Below are 11,221 nucleotides of genomic sequence, written 5' to 3' on the forward strand. Positions count from 1 at the left end.
TATCGGGGCCAGTATAAACATGTGGAAACGCTGATTGTGTGTATGTTTAATTCAACATCTTCGCTGTTTCCCGTAGCCTACATGCAAGCAGCTTTCTCTACCACAAAGGAGATTATAATGCTCTTTTACCCAACGCTGAAGTACAGAACTAACATTACGTCTGAGGAAGACATATATTCCTCATATATTCCTCATTCCCCTCAAACGCCACACTCCAGGATTCCCCAACGATGCGTAACGCCCCTCATAGAACATTATTACACCTACATTTCAGACGAGGCGAGGCGCATCTCAAACAAGCCTAGTGATATAAGACTATGCTTAATTATGCTTAATAATGATTATGCAAACTATATCAACAGGTAAAGAAGATGTAGAATATGAACGAACGCGCAAGGTTTCACGCCGTTTCCCTCAGAAATCGATTAAAGAAAACACATTACGCGGCTCAGTAGTGCACTAACAATGACAGCTATTAGACTTGTTTGAGATGCGCCTCGCCTGAAATGCAGGTGAGAGTAGGCGGCTGCAGTGAGGGGAGGAGTGAAATAAGCACAGTCAAGACGGACAGTTCTGCCCTCTCCAAGTGGAACAGATACCTACGAGATCAAAGGCAGATATTGCGTTATTCTCACTCATATGCTGTGCTCCTAATAAATGTGATATAATTTCAGTTCTGTTGCCTTTATATGAATATAAAAATGATGAACAAGACACTCAAAGTGCTTGCTATTTAATCCCATACGAAAGGCGTATTTATCATCCATTTCTACTTCAATACAAACATGTATTTTTAATTTTTATAGAAATATGACAATAATCACATATCTCACACAGACATCGCACTGTCATAGTGTTTGGGAATATTCAAGCATAATTTAAACACAATCACATGAAATCAGATTTGAAAAAAAAAAAAAAAAACATTTTAGCAGAGAACTCAGCATCACAGTTGTCTGAAACCAATGAGCATGAAGCTGTGTGGTCAGTCAGTCATTTCCCATCATGCTTTTGATCAGTGCAGTCGGTGGAGAGCAACTGCGCGCGACTGCTCAATCCGACTCAGCCGCCTCGCCGTCGCGAGAGTTTTTTGCCACACTTCAGACACTTATTATTTATTTATTTTAAAAGATGTTTATGGTAACTATTATTTATTTGTTTTTCTCTTTATATTTCTATTTGTTATTACTATTATTGAGGTATTTACTGTTTTGGATTCTGGTTGTGTATGTATTTTATTGCTTTGACTGTATCCCCTGTGAATGTTATATGTTCAATAAAAAAAATTAAAAAAAAATATTGGCAAAGTTTTCTTCAAACTTTATGTCGAATTTTTAAAGATATTTTAAGTTATATCACCTATCCATTCAAAAGGCCAAACATGGAGCAACCTGATCATTATTTTTTACCTTTAACATGAGCGGGGAAGATCCATTAAAGTGCCCCTGTTATGGGTAATGAAAGGTTCATATTTTGGCGTTGGGAGTCCCCAACAACAGCTTTACATGCACGCAAGGTCAAAAACACTTTCATTGTCTTATAATATGCATTTAACGACTCAACGACTCCCAAACGTTTCGCTCAACGATTCATTTTTCGAAACCCCTCCTTTGCGTGACGCTAATCTGCGGTGATTGTTCTCATTTTCATTTAATCTCACCTGTAATGCCTGATATAAAGCAGCGTTTGTGAGCACAGTGCTGCTTTCCATACAGCGTTACCAGGGAAACCGCTATTTTTACCGCTCCAAAAGCGGCACCTAGTGGCAAAGAATGAATTTTCATTTTCATTCAGACCAACACGAAAAGACCAACAAGTGGGCAGCAAATATGCAAATGTTTAGTGTTGACGTCAACATGAAACAGCTTGGGATCCGTTTTTTAAAAACGACTCGTTTCAATGATTCAGAGTCGACTCTTTCTTTTGAGCGACAATAACTTTATACACGGTGCACTTTCATATTTGAAATTTGCAGGATGTTTTCACTCACTTAGAGCTGTTACACACACTGCATAAAAGGTAATTTTCAAACATCCATAATGGGGCACTTTAATTAAAATGTAATTAGATTTAGCAAAATGTGAAACATTGAGAAAGCTCTTGGGTTGGTTGTCAGTGTGTTTACCTGTCCACAGTGAGAAAGTTGTCCATGATGATAATTTGCATAGCAGTTTATTTAAAGCACTTTAGTAAATTGTCACATACAGCAATAATTCACTCACATACTTTGGTGGCTGGATCATCTCCAAGGCCGAGCTGCAAAGGTAATGTTCATAAAGAAAGCCCAGGGTTTCATCAGAAGAGAGAAAACAAGTACAATATTTATAACATATGCACATGCACAGTTATATATTGTATTGCTAGATCTGTTTTATTACAGGTGTAATTTAAATTTCTACAGATTGGCCAGTGTGCATAAGGTCGCATGAGAGCACCGATTGATGCCCCAATTGAGTGGGATTCCAGCTTTGTTATGGGCATCCCTCAATCCCATTCAACCAGCATCTCTTTTCAGGGGAGCTCTGTGTTAGGGATGCTCTTTGGAGCCATTGACTCCCCATTGTCTGTCGAGGGGCCCTGCTGTCCTGCTCCTTTGTTATGACAGTTGGGCGGCCTTTATACAGACTAAATAAGATAACTCAGCTGTTCATTTGAGGGACTAACCCCTCAACCTTGCAACACCCCCATCAACCCCCGACCTGCATCTACAGAAGCCTTTAAAACCCCCCAAAACTGCAGGTCACACTCCGAGTCTCCACACATCACAACAGCTCAAGAAACTACACCAGTGGTTCTCATCTGGTTTTGTTTGAGAAACCAGATTTTACATTACATTCTCATCAAGGACTAAATGTAACCATATTTTATGTAGTCTGGGTCAGATGTCCATTTACCTTGTGTTGGAACTGACCTACAGTACAGTAATTGAAGTAGCTTCTAACTAGTTGTGACTGAATTTGTGCACCCTTCAAAGCTGATCAACTTATGTATTTTTTATTGTGCTAATTATGCAATATATGATTACTTGCATTTAATTGTTTTTCTTTTTTTCTTGTTCAGCATGGTCCACTAGTTGAGAACCACTGAACTAGAGGACAACTTAAGCATTTGAAAACTAATTTATCATCATGTCTAGTTCGTTTTCTGGCAACTCAGTGTCTCCTAATGGCCTATTTAAATAATAATAAGTTATGTTCTGCATTTAAAACATTCAGTGTCACTATTCACTGCCTATGGTGATAATGGTTCATCCTAGGACAGAAAAATCATAAATTAAATTTTAAAAATAATTATAAATGTATTTATTTTACCTTTCCAAAAGTTTGGGGTCAGTAAAATTATTATTATTAATAATAATAATAATAATAATAATAATTGTTATTATTATTATTATTGAGAAAAGATGCAATAAATTGATCAAAATGGACAGTCTTGCCATCACAGTAATAAATTACATTTTTAAATATTAAAATAAAATAAAAAAATTTAAATTGTAATATTTAACAATATTTCATTTTTATGTTTTTGATCAAATAAATGCAGCCCTAAGTGAGTTTTTGACCTTTTGACTTCTTTCAAAAAACATTAACAAATCTTACTGACCTCAAACTTTTGAATGGTAGTGTAATTAAATATTTAATTATTAAAAGAAATAATCCTATTTCTTTATTTGTTTCTACTACACAGCACCGAGATTAAATTTGAGATCAAATGGAGAAAATGGTATCCTTTCAGAGTTTCCTAAGAGATCTCAACTATGTCTTAAACACTTTGACGGTCAAAAATCTCAATATGAACTCAAAACATTTCTCATTATTTTCTTCCAAGACTAAATGATAGCTACTATCAGCATTGATTTCATAGCTCTATATTCTGACTGTATGTTAACAACTGATTTATTTGCATCTATTTAAAGCTGAAATTGTAAAAGAAACATCTGAGACAATGTACATTTTTCAATAAAACATACCTCATTGAGTCTCCCAAGCAATGAAAGAGCAATAAAATGTTAATCTGCACACATATACTATTCAAGCATATGGGACAGAGTATCTATACAAAATTCCTGAAGTCTACATGTGCTCGGGGCTCATTATTGTGGCTGTCATGATGCTCATACGCAACTGTCAGATTATAGTTATCATTTTACGCCATTAGCATTCCAGCATTTGAGAGTCTGGTCTCTGGTAACAGGTCCAGCGAGGCTGTGAAAGTGTGAGGACGGCTCTGCTCAAACACTGCTATCCCTGACCCCGACACTGAGGCTGACTGTGGACTAACATTTACTCTACATCACCCATCCTGCTGATTTCCGCCTTAAGCAGAGAGTCAACATTCAGATGGGAGAGAGCGCATGTAAACACAGAATGGGAAAACACGTCATTATACACAATAAGGTTGTACGAAGACTACCGATGTGAAATAGAGCATGAGATGAGATTCAAAGGAAAACATCCATAAAAAGAAACAAAACCAAATTATATGAATGGACTGTGCTGAGAGCAGCTTTACGAAATAAGATCTTCTTAGAAACGGGAGTGAATTTCTATGTGTCGATCTAATCCTGTGCTGGTCTGAAACCCTGCTGTGCGAGAGAAAGAGTTACTGAATAACCCAGTTCACCGCTCATCTCCTACAATCTCTAGGACTACTGACCCCTAGGTGCCCTAACCAGAGTTTAGAGGTCACATCCCCCTCTTTCGTTATCTCTCTTTCACTCTCACCAGTATTCGCACATGTACTATAATGCTACAGGTTCATATGCAAGTCCTTGTGTAAGTTATTGTTATTCATATTTAGTACTTGTACTAAAACACTGAGATTTAACTAAAGCTAAAGAATCGGTCATTGAAAATGGCCACAAACCCTTATTGATCACTCTTAATAACAAAGGTTCTTTATTGGTATTGATGGCTCCACGAAGAACCTTTAACATCCATAAAGCCTTTCCATTTCACCAAAGGTTCTTTATAGTGGAAAAAGGGTCTTTAGATTTTTGTTCTTCAGAAAAACGAAGCAGCGTTCACTGTAAGGTTCTTTGGGGTACCAAAAATGGTTCTTCTATTGTTCTTCTTTGAGCAGAGCCATCCTCACACGTTCACAGCCTCGACAGCCTACCAACCACTAATCTTAGTATCAAGACGTGTCCATCTCAGTGTCTATGGTGATAACAACAGATTATTTAGAACAAAAAAATTGATTAAAATTAGAACAAAAAAGACTTTTACAACCAAATACCACTGGAAAAAAATAAATAAAATAAATCTAATGAACTATAATGTAGCATCAAAATATACTCTGAAGAACCATCTAAGCTACTTAAGAATATAGCTACAATGGTTCTTCATAAAAAAAAAAAAATCTTTTTTTTTTGTAAAGCATAAACCAGAAGATTATATATTTTTTTCAAAAGCTCTCATATAGTTATCAGTTTTGTTTTGTGTTTGCAGAAGTATCTAACGAGAAAAAAATTGTGCATATAAAATGAACATAAAAACATGTAGGCTACTCTTCTTTTAAATGATTTACTTTTAATTAATACTTCTCAATTAATACTTTTAGTAAGCAATGATTCATTAAAATTATCAAAAGTTAAGACATTTATGATGTTACAAAATGTTTAAATAAATAAATGCTGTTCTTTTGCACTTTCTATTTATCAAAGAATCCTGAAAAACAAAAATACAAAGCAGCATAACTGTTTTCAACATTGATAATAAGAAATGTTTCTTGAGCAGCAAACCAGCGTATTAAAATGATTTCTGAAGGATCGTGTGACACTGGATAATGCTTAAAATTCAGCTTTTCATCATAGCAATAATAAAGCAATAAGCCCCATGAAGCCGTTGTTGACAGTGAAACTAGAAGAGCTAAGGGGTGTTGTTAGGCACGGATATTTTTAAAACAATATGATTTGGTTTAAACTAGGTTTGCGGAATAGTGCGTGTTCGCCTAAGCGTCATTAAACAGTGTAACTCGATGAACATACAGTACCATACCTGAAACCTGAAACAGAAAACTATTAAAAAAAAACATTCCATCTGAAAAAGTAGTATCCTCCAATTATATTCCTTCTTAAAGAAAAATGGTATCTGTGAGGATTTCCAGTCAGGATTTAGACTGTATCATAGCACTGAGATAGCTCTCATTAGAGTTACAAATGACCTGCTCTTATCATCTGTTTGTGGTTATATCTCTCTATTAGTGCTACTGGATCTTAGCGCTGCGTTCGACACTATCGACCACAACATCCTTTTGAATAGACTTGAAAACTATGTTGTCATGGTGGAAGTGTATTAGCATGGCTCAGATCGTACTTATCTGACCGCCATCAGTTCGCAGCAGTGAATGAAGAGGTATCATATCGATCACAAGTGCAGTATGGAGTACCTCAAGGCTCAGTGCTAGGGCTGTTACTTTTCACGCTTTACATGTTACCCTAGGGAGATATAATTAGGAAACACAGTGTTAGCTTTCACTGTTATCCTAATAATACTCAGCTCTATATTTATTAGCGAAAAATTCCAATTTGAAAAATGGAATGCAGAGCTGATTTAAAAAAACTGGATGACTAGTAATTTCTTACTGCTAAATTCCAAAAAAAACCCAGAGGTGTTAATTATCGAACCTAAAACCTCCGCATGTAATAACCTAGAACACTGTCTAACACTTGATGCCTGCTCTCTCTATTCTTCGTCATCAGTTAGGAACCTAGGTGTGCTATTTGATAGCAATCTTTCCTTTGAAAGCCACGTTTCTAACATTTGTAGAACTGCATTTTTCCATCTCAAAAATATATATCTAAATTGCGACCTATGCAGAACTGCAGAATGCAGAAATGTTAATTCATACGTTCATCTAGAGTTCTTACTAGAACCAGGAAGTATGACCATATTAGCCCGTTTCTGTCAACACTGCACTGGCTCCCTATTAAACACGATATAGATTTCAAAATCTTGCTAATTACTTATAAAGCCCTGAATGTTTTAGCACCTCAGTACTTGACCGCGTTCTTATCACATTATAGTCCTCCACATCCGCTGCGTTCTCAAAACTATGGCAATTTGATAATACCTAAAATAACAAAATCAATTTAGTGCCCAAACTCTGGAATAATCTACCTAACATTGTTCGGAGGCAGACACACTCTTTCAGTTTAAATGTAGATTAAAGATCCATCTCTTTAACCTGGTTTACACATAACACACTAACACATTTCTATTATTCAAATCCGTTAAAGGATTGTTAGGCTGCATTAATTAGGTCAACCGGAACCGGGAACACTTCCCATAACACATAATGTACTTGTTACATCGTAAGAAAAATGGCATCTACACTAATATTCTAATAGTCTGTTTCTTTCTTATTCTGAGGTCACCGTAGCCACCAGATCCAGTCTGTATGCGGATCAGATGGTCACTGCAGTCACCCAGATCCAGTCCGTATTCAGCCCAGATGGTGGATCAAAACCTAGAGACGACCTCTACAGCCCTGAACGTCAGCGGAGATGAGGACACCTAGATGAACCCCAGAGACAGATCCCCAGTGAAGACCTTGTCTCCTAGACGGCCATCGGGAAAGGACCACGGGAACCAGATGAGTCCTCTGCACAATCTAACATTGCTGCAGCATGGAACAACCTGCTGGTTCATCTGGCCAGAGGAGAACTGCCCCCCGACTGAGCCTGGTTTCTCACAAGGTTTTTTTCTCCATTCTGTCACCGAGGGAGTTTTGGTTCCTTGCCCCTGGCGCCTCTGGCTTGCATAGTTGAGGACACTTCATTTCCAGCGATATTGTCGAACTTGATTGCACAGATACTATTTGAACTGAGCTGGACAATGACATCACTGAATTCAATGATGAACTGCCTTTAACTGAAAATTTAGTGTTTACTATGGTCCTTTTACATTATTGACACACTATTTTCCTATTTGATACTGTAAAGCTGCTTTGACACAATCTGTATTGTTAAAAGCGCTACATAAATAAAGGTGACTTTACTTGACTTGGAAAACTGGGTTTCCACACTCGCACACAGCAAAAAAAAATTCCGCAGTAGAAAACTTTCTTTGAGTTGCCTCAAAATTAAAGGTGAAGGATGCAAACATATAGCCACTAGGGGTCACTTAAAATAAATTAACAAACAGTTAATTTTGCTGAAACATATAATACATGGAACCGCGGCAACAAATACACACAATGTCATAGGAAATGTTAAGATTAGAAGGGATACAGCTATCACTACTGGGCATGTGCACATCAATATAGCTAAACCAATCAGAATCAAGGGGCCTCATTTATAAAGTCTGCGTATGCTCAGATTTAATCTAAGAGTGTGCGTACACTTAAATACACGCCAACACTCATAGAAAACAATCTTAAATTGTAATAATATTTCACAAAATTACTATTTGAAGTGTATTTTTGTTCAAATAAATGCAGCTTTGGTAAGCTTATTTGTGATTTTCTATTATACGGGTATTTTCTGTATTCTTCAGGACTGCATTCCAAAAGCAACTACGGTCGCAATTTCCATTGTTACCAATAGAGTTCAATGGAACTAACGACCATAGTTAGCCAACAAATGTTTTGGGAAACACACACCAGGTTTGGCTTGTTGTGGTCATTTGAACAGTGTGAATTTTGGAGAGCAGTATTGCAAACAGTCTGGTCAATATTTGTGCAGTATTGACTGAGGATCTGCTTTTATGTTTGAAGGCAAAGGGGAAAGGAGAACAAACTTAACCTGTTGTGATCTGAGATAGAGGAACCTGTAAACACTTTCACTGGGATGTCACCCGTGTTGTGCTCATCAGAATTTCTGAGAGGAAAAGTTGCCAGGATCGATGCTAGGAATAAAACACAAACACACACACACACTGGTACTCCATGTTTTATGGGGACATCCCATAGATGTAAAGGTTTTTATACTGTACAAACTGTATTTCTATCCCCTTACCCTAACCCTTCCCACTAAACGTACCCTTTACAGAAAACGTTCTGCTATTTCAGATTTTTAATCTGTTTTGACTGTGCATTGATACAAGAATATTTTTTACTTATAAATTGCTAGTACATTTCACAATTAATTTACAAAGAAACCGCAAGTAGCACATTGAATTAAACATGAAATTCTTAAGTAGAAAGACTGAAATTGTATTTTTCTGTAAAACATTCTTCAAAAAAAAAAAAAAATTTTAAATGAAAAATAAAACATTACAGTGCAGAGTGACCAGTCAGACTCAAGCATTCCAGAGCGCCGCATATTAATGGATAAAAGCAATTAATAATAAGACTAAAAGTATCTTGAAGCACTACTAATGCTGTTGAGTTACAAATTGCTTGTGTCTGACAAATGACAATCTTAATCTAAATGTTTTCTGACAGTTATTTTCATTGGCTAAATCCGGTCTAATTCTTGCGATAGCAGGTGTGACGGTGGGAGGCCGGAAAAGACCTGTGACCATAATACTGCCATAACTCACAGTCAACACAACACGGAGGGGAAATGTTTATGGTACCCAACGCTCAGTGTAAATGTTAAAGGGGTTCGGTGCACCACCATTAACATGCCATTGGAAAGCCGTTTCCTTGGCAATGGCTCTGCAAGCACAAGCTGTATAAAATCTGTTTGGGTTGGGAATGCCATTGTGATCAGATATATGTGCCAATCCATGTTGCCATGGAGGGCGGGACCGCTCAGGAACGCCTTTTCATGACTAAGCCCCTTTCTTCCCCTTTCCCAGGAGTCATTCATTCTGGATTTAATTTATCACGGACAGGGATGATCAGATCGACCTTCTGTTGCCTAACCTCTGCACCTCTCTGCTCACTTCTGACTAACTTTAACACCGATGGCCTAATTCTAGCCAGCTTGCTTTGGTCTGAAAAGACAACAATATATATATTAATGTCAAAGAAAGCAGATCTGATCAGCACCCTTAGATCTGATTTTAATTTGGGCTCAACGTCCTCTCTTGAACTCCACATGATCTCAGCAGATGGGCCACAGATACTGATGTCATTTCCTGGATCTTTCCAAAGTATGCGCACAGTAAAACGCAACGGACCCCATAACTCTTTCCATGTTCGCTTCAATTTAAAACTTCATCAGTCAGAAGCTTCTACTTAAAAATAAGTAAACAAATGGAGAAAATGAATTTGAGCAAAGTACAATGGTTCACTGATGGCATCAAGCTTCAGTGATATGGTTTATAAGGTTTAGATTAAAGATTAATAAATATGTATTTATTTATACATTGTAAGTATAAATAAATAAAATACATTTCAAAAGGCACAATAAGATTAATGTTATTGTTATTATGATATTAATATTATTGTTTATATATTATTAATATTAACAAATTAATTTTTACAGTTTTGTTCCTATTTGTATATGTGTGTGTGTGTGTGTGTGTGTGTGTGTGTGTGTGTGTGTGTGTGTGTGTGTGTGTGTTTGTAAATGTGAAAACACTGGCTGATGTGTACAGGACAATAAACCTAAAGCATTGATCAGTATCAGCCAAAGCAGACAGGGCTGATGCAGCATAATTTGAATGATTCCAGACAGAGGAAGAGCAACCACTATGCAGGAGTCATGCAAAGGTTGCTAGGCACTGAAAGCACAGCAGTCCGCTGTGCAATGACTGTTACGCACTTGCATGTTCAGCGCATGCTGTGAAGAGCCTATCCAGACGTCTGCAGCGCTCGCGCCACAAGAATGGATTCATTCACTGGTGGCACATGTCTATAATTTCTCGGTCGTAAGTCAGCATCTCTGACTGCCTGTTTATCCACATGCATGTCTAGAGCAGTCTCGTTACTGAACTGGAAAAAATTCAAAAAATTGAAATTTCACATTTTTAGGAGAGACACTGGGAATTAAGTAACATTAAGTGGCTTTTGCATTGCACTCCAGACAAGTTTAGAAGTTAAAGACAAGAGAAAATCTTCCCAAATCTAAACCGATACAGAATTTGGGACTTATCCTGACCAATCCGCCACCAATGATTGTGGTTCAAATGCTGCTGATTTACTTAATGGGAAAGAGAGAGTTTAAGCACAACAGCTGTGAAAAAAATAGTGTCATGTAGGTTGTCTGCCGTCCAAACCTAGTCTCCTTGGCTCCATGCAGTCTTGCTCTTGTTGCTCCAGTATCATCGGTGGCGTCTGTGGGGATAACAGATCACACCTCTTTTGTGAGTGTGAGATTGCATGAGGG

The sequence above is a fragment of the Onychostoma macrolepis genome, chromosome 11, assembly GCF_012432095.1.
Source record: "Onychostoma macrolepis isolate SWU-2019 chromosome 11, ASM1243209v1, whole genome shotgun sequence".
Classification (NCBI taxonomy): domain Eukaryota; kingdom Metazoa; phylum Chordata; class Actinopteri; order Cypriniformes; family Cyprinidae; genus Onychostoma; species Onychostoma macrolepis.